This window comes from Oxyura jamaicensis, chromosome 2 (assembly GCF_011077185.1).
Source record: "Oxyura jamaicensis isolate SHBP4307 breed ruddy duck chromosome 2, BPBGC_Ojam_1.0, whole genome shotgun sequence".
NCBI classification, from domain to species: Eukaryota; Metazoa; Chordata; class Aves; order Anseriformes; family Anatidae; genus Oxyura; species Oxyura jamaicensis.
The window spans coordinates 152,285,316-152,297,989 of record NC_048894.1 but is presented as its reverse complement, the minus strand read 5'-3'; the positions used below and the strand labels follow the sequence as shown (position 1 = coordinate 152,297,989).

At 41.3% G+C, this 12,674-nt stretch overlaps 3 long non-coding RNA genes across 3 annotated transcripts in view; 1 reads left to right on the top strand and 2 right to left on the bottom strand.

Moving 5' to 3' along the window:
* Window positions 1-3,972: 3,972 nt before the first annotated feature.
* On the bottom strand, window positions 3,973-8,587 carry LOC118163184. The gene is made up of 3 exons (XR_004748896.1): window positions 8,572-8,587; window positions 7,029-7,126; window positions 3,973-4,259 (listed from the first exon to the last, which is right to left on the bottom strand). It is a non-coding gene; the product is annotated as an uncharacterized LOC118163184 (long non-coding RNA).
* The window catches only part of LOC118163182, a 19,437-nt gene continuing 12,067 nt past the window's right edge, over window positions 5,305-12,674 (top strand). Inside the window, exons 1-2 of the long non-coding RNA XR_004748895.1 lie at window positions 5,305-5,380; window positions 10,646-10,648. This is a non-coding gene — a long non-coding RNA (uncharacterized LOC118163182). The remainder of the gene's footprint in view (window positions 5,381-10,645; window positions 10,649-12,674) is intronic.
* Window positions 9,191-12,674, bottom strand: part of LOC118163185 — a 15,810-nt gene continuing 12,326 nt past the window's right edge. The window contains exon 3 of the long non-coding RNA XR_004748897.1: window positions 9,191-9,359. This is a non-coding gene — a long non-coding RNA (uncharacterized LOC118163185). The remainder of the gene's footprint in view (window positions 9,360-12,674) is intronic.

Here is a 12,674-nt window from a genome sequence, read left to right as displayed (position 1 = left end):
AAAAAAAAAAAAAAAAAAAAAAAAAAAAAAAAAAAAAAACAACAAAAAAAAACCACTGTTCTCTTGTTGGCTTTCCAAAGAAAACAATGTAAACATCATCACTGAAGCATTAAAAGCTACCGAGGAAAAAACTTGTAAGCAGTATATCAAAGAAAATATTTAAAAGAAAATGATGCATCCTTTCCATGTTTAACTCTCATCTTGACATACATCTGTCCAGGGTCAAATGACTGCAAACATCAATACAACTTTGAGAGAATGCGTATTAGAAGTAATGAAGTCAAAGTACCTAAAGGACCACGTCCCTTTTATAGGCCAAGAATGTTCACAGAGTGTCTCTCCCCTTTTGAAAATCTGGTTCAATAGATGCATGTGATATTGCTTACAAAACATTTCTGGCCTGACATGACTCAAAAAGTGATGCCCTGAACATGTACCAGAGCTTCCTAAGCAGGATCAGGGCTAACTCCCTTCTTTCACATGGAAGTATGGATTTGTCTGTGAAATTAGGATGCTTGCAAATATGAGGAAAACTTGTGGAAATTCCTAGCATTCTAGTGTATCATTTTAATCCCTTTAAAAAAGCCTTCACATTATATCTTCCTCTATTAGACATGTGCCACACTTCATCCATTTTCAAATTGGATTACGAATATATAAATCAATCCAAAGAATGATATCCCAAACAGGAAGATCTGAACTTTTTATTCTACTTCTATGGATTTTGTCACACTGGGATTCCTGGGTTGCAGTTGGCTAGGAGGAAATAATATGATTTCTCCCAGTTGTGCTGATTTATAACTCAATCTTTAAAAAAATAACCAACCTGAAATAAACCAGTCAGAAAGAAAGGAGGGAAGGAAAAGAGAAGGAGGCAGGGAGTGAGAGAGAGGGAGAGGAAGAGGAAGAGGGAGAGGGACAGGGACAGGGACAGGGAGAGAGGGAGAGAGGGAGAAGTCAAAGCTAACACTGTCCAACTGACACAATGCAGCACATACCACAATAAGAATTTGTAGCTGTCATGTAATTTGAACCATTCAGAGGATTTTCATTGTTCCTTAGAATACAATAACCATTTGAAAGCTAATGTGCAGCTTTATGCAGCATATTTCATTGGAGTAATACAGATCATTCATAAGAGAAGGTCTCAAGATTTACCACCTACTCCATTTTTTCATTGTGTTACTCGTGGAGCACTGACAGTAGAGGGTGGCCCATTCATAAAAATGAACATATTTATACATATGGAGCAGTAGTGGCACAGACCCCCTTTTATTTTTGATGGCTGAAAAAATGTTTTGACTAACATCCCTGTGGAAGAACATACTGAACAAATTGTTCCATTGACATTTAGTTATATAAATGATAAGCTAAAGAAAAAGGTATTTTTAGATTTTTTTTTTTTCTGATTGGAAATGAAAGAAAAAAAGAATTTTGAGAAATTATGATCCAGCTTGGAGTACCAATATGAAAAAAGAAAAGGCAATTGAACTTAGACTTAAGGATCATTGACTCAGGGAGCAGGATATTCTCTGATGTATCAAAACAACTATTTTCCTTTGGCAAGTCTTCTTTAAGAGAGGGATCAGCATGAAAGCACTCTTGTTTTATTGTGTTCCTTGACAAAGAAAAGCTAAATCCTGTAAGGTACTTGTCTTTGCTTCTTATGCACATAGAATCACAGAATCATTTAGGTTGGAAAAGACTTCCAAGATCAAGTCCAACCGTTAACCTAGCACTGGCAAGTCTACCACTAAATCATGTCCGTAAGCACCACATCTACATGACTTTTGATTACCTCCTGGACTAGTGACTCAACTACTTCTCGGGGCAGCCTGTTCCAAAGCATCACAACCCTTACAGTGAAGATTTTTTTCCTAATATACAACCCAAGGCTCCCCTGGTGCAACTTGAAGACATTTGCTCTTGTTCTAACACTTGTTGCTTAGGAGAAGAGACCGATCCCCACCCTGCTACAGGTAGTTGTAGAGAGCAACAAGGTCTACCCTAAGTCTCCTTTTCTCTAGGCTAAACAACCCCCAGATCCCTAAACTGCTCCTCATAAGACTTTTCTCTAGAATGTAACCAGCTTTTTTGCTCTTCTTTGGACACACTCTAGTACTTCAATTTCCTTCTTGTAGTGAGAGGCCCAAAACTGAACACAGTATTCAAGGTGTGTCATCACCGGTGCTGTGTACAGGGAGGCGATCAATTCCTTAGTCTTGCTGGCCACACTATTGATGATACAAGTCAGGATGCTGTTGGCCTTCTTGGCCACCTGGGCACACTGCTAGCTCATATTCAACCGCCTATCAACCAATAGCCCCAGGTTCCCTTCTGCCAGGTAAATTTCTAGCCACTTTTTCCCCAGCCTGTAGCACTGAATGGGGTTATTGTGTCAAAAGTGCAGGACCTGGCACTTAGCCTAGTTGAAACTCATATAGTTGGCCTCAGTCCATTGGTCCAGCCTACTCATAACCCTCTGCAGAGCCTTCCAACCCTCAGCAGATCAACACTCAGGCCCAACTTGGTACCATCTGAAAACTTACTGGGGGTGAACTTAATCTCCACATCCAGATCATTGATAAAATATTGATGAGAATTAGCCCTAAAACTGAGCTTTCTGGGACACTGATGGTGACCATCCTTCAAATGGATTTAAATCCATTTAAATCCAATCTCTTTGGGTCCAGCCACACAGTCATTTTTTCCCAGTAAAACATACACCCATCCAAGCCATGAGCAGCCAGTTTCTCTAGAAGAATGATGTGGGAAACAGTGTCAAAAGCTTTAGAAAACCCTAGGAAGGTAACATCGACAACCTTTCCCTCATTCACTAAGCACATCACCTTGTAGAAGGAGAACAGGTTAGTCATGCAGGGCCTGCCTTTCATAAACCCATGCTGACTGAGCCTGATCACCTGGTTGCCCTGTATGTGCCAAATGATGGCACTCAAGAAGATCCACACCATGACCTTCCCTAGCACCAAAGTCAGACTGACAGGGATGTAGATCCCCAGATCCTCTTTTCAGCCACTGCTCCGGTCCATAACTTCTCATTAGAGACAAAAGGTCAATTAGTTTTTTCAACATTATTTCCATTTGGTTCCTCTCAAAAAGAAAGAAGACCTATTTTTGGTGACTGTGGGATGATGTAGAATTGAAATGTTCATGCATTCCTTCCCCAGATGGTTAGTATTTAAGGACTGAAAGAAGTATTAGTATTTAAGAAAAAAGGATACATTTTCAGTAGGCCTTAGGTGTGAATATTAACCTCATTTTCCAAAACAGTTCATTTGACCACTTGAACAGAGATCTTGGAATTAACATATCTAAAAGGTGCAAAGGTTAGGTGACTGAACAAAGAAATCATTGGCAAAGACAAAAAGAACAATAAAAACACAATATCAATTGAATATGGAATATTGACCTTTAAAAAGTTCCTTGCTGAAGTCCCCATGCTGTTATTCAAGCATATCCATCTATAACTGTGAAGATATTTCAAGATATCAGGATTATTTGGAGCAGGGCATTCTATTTACTCAAGATTACCTGTTTGTAATTGACAAAGGAATTGACATCTGTAAATAAATCATCAGAGTCATTTGGTAATAAACTCTATTGCTTTCTGACTTGAAACTTTTAAATAAAACTGAAAGCTACAACCTTACTACAGTGCCTCAAATAATTTACTTTTAAAATTGACAACTTCTGTATAAATCAATGTCTCATTTTTATGTGTATTGATAATATTCCAAAATTCAGAAGTTTAAATACCCAGAAAAATCACTCAGAAATTTTGTTGCATTGTATATCAGAATAAATATTCTGCTCTTTAAAATCCATTGTATAACCAGAAAAGAAAATATCAGGAATGCAGCCTGGCACGATGATGCTATTTGTCCTCATTTCTCTCTTTTAAATGCCTATCATGTGAAAGACAGGAATGACAACATAGAAGAAAGAACTCTTTAATTTTATTTACTAATTAAGCATAAAAAAATAACTTCAAAAGTGTCTTTGAAAAGGCTAAGATATTGTTTGCCAAGAGGATTCAGATATAGATTCTGACCTTAGTTTTTCCAAAGTAACCAGATGTAAATCCAGCAGCTTCATTGAAGAGTAAATGATATCGGAATGTGTCCCTCTGCATCAGTCATCAGTCACTGACACACAAGCCAGCAATAGGGATTCTTAGTAGTCTCTCTTGACTTCATTTTCAAGAAAAACAGTTCCAGTAAAACCTGTTTTTTCAGTACCTGAAAAAAAAAAAAAAAATCCTTTTGAGGTGAAAAATATATGATGAAATATTCCCAACCAACAGTGTTTATTTGTGAATAGCTTGATAACATTAAATATGAATATTTAAATGTGTATGCATACATATCTTTTAATCCTTATTAAAATTGCTTAGCCTTCCTTAAGAGAGGACTAAACCCAAAACAGACAATAGGATTCACAATATCATATCAAATCTAGTTTCTGTCTAAAAACGTCCATCAAATATCATGCAAGTAGAGCTGAACAAGATCCAGAGAAATGAACTATCAAAAGGCTTTGGTCTATTACCCTTTGAAGCAACCATTACCTTTTTCAGTACCTCTCTGATTTGTTCAAAACTGTTCACCTGTTTTAGTACTTCCTTTCACATCTTTAGTTCTCCTGATCCAGTGAGAACACTTCCAGAAACTGTCTGTGCTCCCAGATCTCCATTTTCCCACACCTACATCATCTTTTTCTTTATAAACCACAAGAAAGGTTAGAGGAACCTTTAGTCCCAGTCATAACAGTTCAGACCAGAAAAATGGAACCACCAAACCTCTAAAAAACACTTAACACATGAAGAAGAGGCAATGGTTTTCCATCTCTACCAGAATATTTAACCTTAACAGCCCCATTTCAAATAGCTACAGAAACTTGAAAAATGTCATTGCTTTGCCTGTATTAGGTGCACATAAATTGTCTTACCAGGAGGCTAAAATCAAATCTCTCGTGGATGAAAGAAGTCAGACTGTAGTCTCTAGAGGTAATGGGAGAAAGCTCCAGGAATTAGTCTTGGAGAAGGAGAAGGGGGAGCTGAAGATGAGGACAATACCCTAGAGCTGGAAGCTGTAGAGGAAATTTTTGTAAAGCTATTGAAGAGACCTTGACTATACAAATGGCTAAGAAAAACAAACACAAAAAAAAAAGAGGCAGAGTGTTAAGAAGGACGCATTGAAAGGACAATATATCCTGGTATTGTGATTGGGCCACAGGGTTCCCGTTAGGGTTTAAAGTCATTGAAAGGAGCAGGATCTTTCCTTTTATGGCATAATTTATGTGAGATGTGTTCATCTGATTCGTGTCAATGTGGAGCAATGCTAGGGCCACATGATAAAATGTGATTATCTTACGCATCCTTGTATAACCACAAGACCGGGGAAATGGTGATGGTTAATGTATGTATATAGTTATTGTGTTTGGTGATCAATGTATGTATATGGTTCTTATATTCAGTGGCTAATGTATGTATACAGTTCTTGTGTTCTGCAATGGTCACCTGACAGGAACAGCCGGGACCACAGTTGTTGCTAGGCAGAAGACTGGGGGGGGGGACACGGGCGGGGGGGCAAACAAGTGGTCTGGGGTTGAGAACATTCCAGAAGATTCTAGAAGATGAAGGCATGCTTGAAGGACACGCCCACTAATGAATATGCATAAGTAGAGGTGATATAAGTCCGGAATGGGAACTGTGGGCGGTGCGTCTTGGTGGAGCGGAGGATCGCAGTGAACGCAGTGCTGTTTGCTTGCCTTTATTCCTCTAATAAATTGCTAACTTTAATTGGAATTCTATTTGAGACTCAATCATTTATCACAATTTATAAGTCACATCACCACAGTGAATTGCTATTGCTTGGTGAATTATGTGTCCATGCCCAGGTGTTGACGGGGGTTGCAGGGACTCTGTGAGCAGAGGCTGGGGCTGCCCCGTGCCAGACCCAGACGGTTCCAGACAGCTCCAACTGCCCCATGACAGGGCCCAGCTGAGCCCAGCACCAAGCTGGTGGCAGCTTGGGGAAAACAGATTTCCAAATGGGCAGAGCGGGCACAGATTGAGGAGGAGGCCCAGGGCAGGGGAGAAGCAGCAGAGGGCTCAGGCCCCAGGAGGAGGAGGGCAGGAGGAGGAGGGCAGGAGGGGCTCCAGGCCCACAGGCAGCAGGGATTCCCCGGCAGCCCTGCAGAGCCCCTGCTGGAGCAGATCTCCACCCTGCAGCCCGGGGAGGGCTCACGCTGCAGCAGGGGGACATTTCCTGGGGGAGCTGCGGCCGTGGGGAGCCCCCGTGGGAGCAGGGTGTTCCTGAAGGGCTGCAGACCGGGGCAGGGCCCCTGCTGGAGCAGGGCTATGGGTGAGGAGGAAGGAGCTGCCAAGAGGTCTGACTGCAACACCCATCCTAACTTTACTAGATTTTCTGTTTATTTTATTTTATTTTCCTAATTCGTCTATATTTATGTGAGGGAAAATGAGAGTAGTGATAATTTAATATGTAGAATCTTATTCATACATCCTTTGCAATACCCCTGTTTTGCAGCTGACATGGATGCATACTTTAGTAAGAGGAACAGTTCACTTTTAGGAAAGCATTTAGTCATATTCCATAATCCTTAATAAGCCTAGAATCATGGTCATATTCATGCAGCATTGAGATTAGACAAAAGATAAGAGACCTGATTCTGTACCAAGTTACTCTGCTTTAGGTCCAGTAGGTGCGTTCTAATTAACATTTGTCTCAGTGAAAGGAAAATGAAGTCCATATTTATTCATCTACATCGATTAGTTTGGATTTGCTTAGATTAGGTGAAACTGTTCTATGCATATGTAAAAGCTATGAGGTGAGGGCTGTAGGAGTGCGAACGTATTACTGGTAATAAATCCTCTTCAATACTTAAAAAATTAAATTCTCATCAGTTGGTACATAATAGTGCCATTGTCATTGACTTAAAAATAAAATGACCTGATAGGAAGGAGACACTTTCACTATTGCCATTACCAGCTATTGAAAAATGTGAATTACTTTCAGGCAGTAGAGGATTCCACTTGCAATTAAATTAGCGGTAGTGGACATTTCACCCACATCCAGGGAGATCACTGAAGAGGGGAAAAAGACAGATTCTAATTTATCACAAGCTGCTGGTTCCTTGTGAAAGAGACAGGTTTAAACTACTCTTGTCTATTTTCTGAAACCCACAGGAGCTTGAAAATTATCTGATCATCTAACTGAATGATTTATAACTCCCTTTTGGCCCCACACAAGGATTTGCCCCCAACAATTAATCATCCTGGATATAATTGGAGTTAAAATTAAAGCTACATTGCTCCTCAATTCATTGGGATGAACTTGGCATGGTCTTTTGTAACAGTTTGAGGTAGCATACCCATTAAAAATAGGACATGATGCCATGTTTGGCTGGCCAAAAATGAAAATGAGGGAGGGAAAATTAACACAAATAACATCCTTTAATCAAGACATCAATACCTTCCAGCTGCTCAGTTCTATAGTAGCAAATTGCCATAGTAGCAATTACCTGATATTGGTAAAATGAAGGTATTCTTAAGCCCCAGTGGTATAAAGCACAGTGCAATGCAATGCAAATAAATAAATAATTAAAAGTAAAAAATCCTCCTCCCAGATCAAAATGAAGAATTGGTAAATAGAGCTAGACATGTTCACAGGCCACAGGAGACTCTTCTGGGTTCAGAAGAAAAAATAAATAAAATTTTGGCCAATGGCCTGACTGAATATTTTTCAGAGAATAAGCACAAAGGGTAACTCCTTTCATAAAAGCCGTTAGACTCCTTTGCAAATAAGGTTCCCCAGCAAAAAAACACAAGCCCATGTAGTAAGGTTAACATTACAGCTTTTTTGAAAGGGGGAATGCTTTCCTTCCCACAGCAGTGTCCTGTGGGGAATCTCACCCAAAAGTTTCATTAATAATTTTTTCTGTTTGGCTTTTTTTTTTTTTTTTTTTTTTTTTTTTTTTTTTCCCCTCCGGTGTTTTCTCAGTCAAAATGAGTAATCAAGACAGTGTAGACAGAATCCTTTTGCTGAAATTTAGGAATTCAATGCCATTTGAGATGTCATGAAATGTCCTTCCTGACTCACAACTGTGACTTCAGTGGGACATAGGCATCCTATAAATCTTTTATCACATGTACTAGTCTCAAGTAGATGTTTTGGATAGTCTGGTGTGAGATGGGTTTGAGGTCACTCTGTTCACACTGCAGCCACAGCAGTCAAAAAAAAAAAAAAAAAAATGCAACAGAATACTGCTCAGCAGAGGGAACACTTTAATTGACACCATAGAATAATATTACTTTGCAGATATACAAGGGTGTTACCATTTACTCTAAAACCTTATTTGCCTCATTTTACTTGCTAGTTAAATGGGGTAGAATTTCTCAGTCTTCAATGGGAGAAATTCCTTAACATCAGTGAATTACTGTGATAGACAAGAACAAGAAGTCTGGAATCATAGAATCTTAGGCTGATCTGGGTTGGAAGGAACCTTAAAGATGATGTAGTTCCAACTCACCTTCCATGAGCAGGGATGTCTTTCACTACCTCAGGTTGCTTAAAGCCCCACCCAGCCTGGCCTCAAACACATTCAGGGATGGGGCATGCACAACTTCTTGGACAACCTGTTAAACCAATATAGATCTGACATTCTTCACTCAGACTGGTCGATGACTGGTCCAGAATGGCTTGATACAGGAAGATTGTACTACCCCAGTCAGTGTCAGCCTGGATAACTCTGAGCAAGCTGCTAGATCTGTGCATCACAATGTGACATGGGACATAATTACTGACTTTGGCTCTCGAAATTTCACAGCCATTCATCCACTGCAGCATCCAAAGATATCAGAAGGGACATCTGTAGAAAAGATACATGTCTTTGCCCATTGATATGCTGTATGTTGTAAATATATCCTGAAAGCCCCATATACCATCTCTTAAAGGCATTGCAGAACTTTCTTTGCAGCAGTAGCATCATTACTATGTGATAGATAAAACACTGGTTTTCCTTTCTACCATTCCTGCTCCTTCCATTGTTTTGATTAAGAGTTTTATTGATTTTTTTTATTATTATCCCTCCCCCCTGTTCTTCATAGTCAGGCACACACACGTTTTGGGTGTGCCATAATCTCTTTTCCTTTTTCGTGTATTTTCATTGCAGAATACCATCCAGGAGGAATAGACTGTTAAATGAACCTGCTGTTGACATTCCATCTTCTGCTTCATGCCAAGAAAACACAAACTCCTGTGTAGTTTGAGCTACGTCCCAGTGCTGAAGAACAGAAATTCCAGGCATGAAGAGTACACCTGGAGAGATAGAGGATTTAAATTTTACAATAAAATTTCACGTCAACTTTGGTCAATCATGATGCAATCTAATTATCATCAGTGAGCACCATATTTTCTAGAAGTACGGAAGTATTACCGGCCAGTAATAATGGGAGTAAGACCCACCTTGGAAAATAAATCAGGACAATACTAACTAAAAGCCTCTTTGAGATTGGGACTCATGATTCTGCTTTATGAACAAAAAAGCAGCTATACTCTTATGAATACCTTCTTACTAGTAACCTCTATGAACAGCATTTTTGTCTCAGAGAAACAGTCACTTTTAAGAACAGCTCTCCTTCTACACTCTCCATCATAAAAGACATTGAAAACTACATGAGGATAAGGTTATCATTTTACTCAAAGAAGTATGTTGCTGCCAGTGAGCTAAGAGCAGTAGCAGTGGAAGCTTTTGCAGTTTTCCTCTGTGTATTATTATATGAGCATTATCAATAAATAGGATAGTTTGTAGCATTGTCGGTAAGACATTCATAAAACAGTCACAAACATGAAATAATTTTTCTTGCATTGCAAAGCTCAGACCAAGCTTCCTTTCCACTGATTCAAGTGCTTTTGTTGTGGCTTTACCATGCTAGGCAGCTGAACACCACAACTGCTCTTTCACTCCCCCTCCTTAGCTGAGGAGGGGAAGAAGTAAAGGAAAGAACAACTCACGGGTTCAGATAAGGATGATTTAATTAAAGGGAAAAAAATAATTATTAAGGAAAGATTATTATTAATTAAACAATTCAACTAAAGGGAAAATAGGAAAGGGGAAAAGGGAGGGGGGAAGGGAAAAACAAAACAAAACAAGTAAAGACCATGTGGAAGTGCAGAGGAAAGAAATTCCCCTCTACTTCCCACAAATGAGCGATGCTTGACCGTGTCCTTGAAGCAGGGCCTCAATGCATGTAGCCAGTGTTTGGGAGGAGGACAGACGTTCTCACAACGAGAGCCCACCCCTCCCCTCTTCTTCCTTTTTCCACCTTTTGTTGCTGAGTGTGACATCATATGGTATGGAATATCCCTTTGGTTGGTTTAGGTCAGCTGCCCTGACGATCTTTCTCTCTCACTTTTTGGCCCACCCCCTAGGAGGGTCAGAGAGAGTCCTGATGCTGTGCCAGCACTTCTCAGCAGCAGACACAACACCGGTGTGATACCACTGCTGTTCTAGCTACAAGTGCAGAGCGCAGCACTGTATGGGCTGCTGCAGGGAAAGTTAACAGCCAGAAAGTTAACATCAGGGCCAGACCCAGTACGGTCAGGAAGTTACATCAGGAAGTGAATGAGACATTTGTGGAGAGTAGAAAATAGTGCAGAGTCAAATTTTTCATTTCTAGTAAATCTTCAATTAGCATTTATATGTCAGGAATTAGTGTACATCCAAGTTATTCACACATTTTTTTACCTTTTCAGTACAGAGGAACCAAAGTCAACCTGGTTTCCATTTCCAGCTCAGTTACAGAGAACATCCAATTCCCCTTATGACTGGGAAGACAGTTGCCTCATGTTAAGGTGCTTGTTATAATAGAATACCCTAGGAATAAATTAATGCCATCAGAGTTGGGCTTTTCCATAGGAAACCCTATTATAATGGCACCTAAGCTCATGTAAACTAAAATACATATATAGACAGGTATAGACAGGAGAATCTTCTCATCAGACCTTCAGGTATCCAATTGACTAGCTCCCATATTACAGTTAGGTTTTAGAAAGCATCCTTCTTTTATCTGTTAATAATTCACATCAAAACACAAAAATATTATTTCAATTCTTTCATTTCCATGACATGGTCATTTGGAAATAGTCTCTTTTATTTATCTGTATCCCATTGTGTATGCAGAGGCAGAACATTAAAGTTTGTAAGCAGGAGGTAGCCAAGCTGACTAGGAAGAAGTTGGCCTAAAGTGAGCTTTGATGACCAGCCATGGCAAGGCTGGTGTGTGTGAGAACTGTGCAACAAAGCTATGGAGGCACTTAATTTCCCAGGTAGAAAGCATGGTTCTCTTTGATTCCCAGCAGCGGGGCAGCCCCCCCAGCAGCTGCACGTTGGGTGTGAAGTGCATGTCAGGAAGGGGAATTTCCTCCAGCAGTTCCATCACAGCAGTTGAGGTTTTTGTGTTAAATGCTATTCCTTCCTTGTACAGATGTGGTCCCTTGGTGAAAGAGGGAGCACACTGGTTTCCAGACCCACACCTGCAGAATCTGCTCTTAGATTAGGACACTTAATCTGCTTTGAAACTCTCTTGGTGCCAGCATCTGAAGAAGTGGAGGCTGGTGCACTCACTCCTTCTGCAAAAGGCAAAGCCCCCTGAGGTTTCCCCAAGAAGCTCAGGAAAAAGCAGCCAATGAGGCTGTGAATCAGAACCTTTATTTGAGCAATGTTTGAGAAAGACGTGGGATGGGGTGGGTTGGTGCGGAGACGTGCCGAGCTCTCTTTGCCCATAGCCGCGGGGCCGTTTGGTGTGCTTGTAGGACTATGGCCGGGTAGAGACAGGGTCCTTGTGTGCTTCCTGCTCCTTTGGTGGTTGTGGTTGTAGAAAGCTGCACCAGACTTCCGGTCAGTGGCCGCAGAGGGATTGGACAGAGGAGGGAAAGGACAGTGGCAGAGCTCGGTGTGCTCGGGGCCCTGTGATGGGGTGAGAAAGGAAAATTATCAAAAAGGGTAGCCCCAGACCATTTCCAGGGTCAGCCCCTGCATCCCTGAGTGAGGCTCTCCCAGCCTCATTCCAAGGCATCTCCTGGCATGCTGTGAGACTGTGGTGGGGTGTGGGTTGGGGATGACTTACCTATCCTAGAGAGCGTTGGCATCTCTTCCTTCCAGCTGAGTTCTCAAGGGGAGAGAGGCCAGAAGCGTGCCATGGTCTGGTCCCATCGCTGTGTGATTCTGGCTGAAAGAGGAGAAACACCAAACAGAGCAGCATCCCCCTGTGACCACGGGCAGCCCCTGCCTCTCTGCCCACCGAAGGTCTTGAGGTCTCACCACGTCTGTCCATGTCCCATCATCCTGATGGAGTGGTCACTCCTGTGCCACCTTGATCATGTCACCTTCCTGCTTCCTGTGGACTGTGGTGGGTGTGGGTTGGGTCAATCTTACCTGTCCTGTAGAGCGTTGGTAGCTTTTCCTTCCAGCTGAGCTCTCAAGGGGAGAGTGGCCAGGAGTGTGCCATGGTCTGGTCCCATTTCTGTGTGTTTCTGGCTGAAAGAGGAGAAGCACCAAATGGAGCAGTATCCCCCTCCGACCACGGGCAGCCCCTGCCTCTCTGCCCAAAACTCTCTAGCGTCTCACCGAGG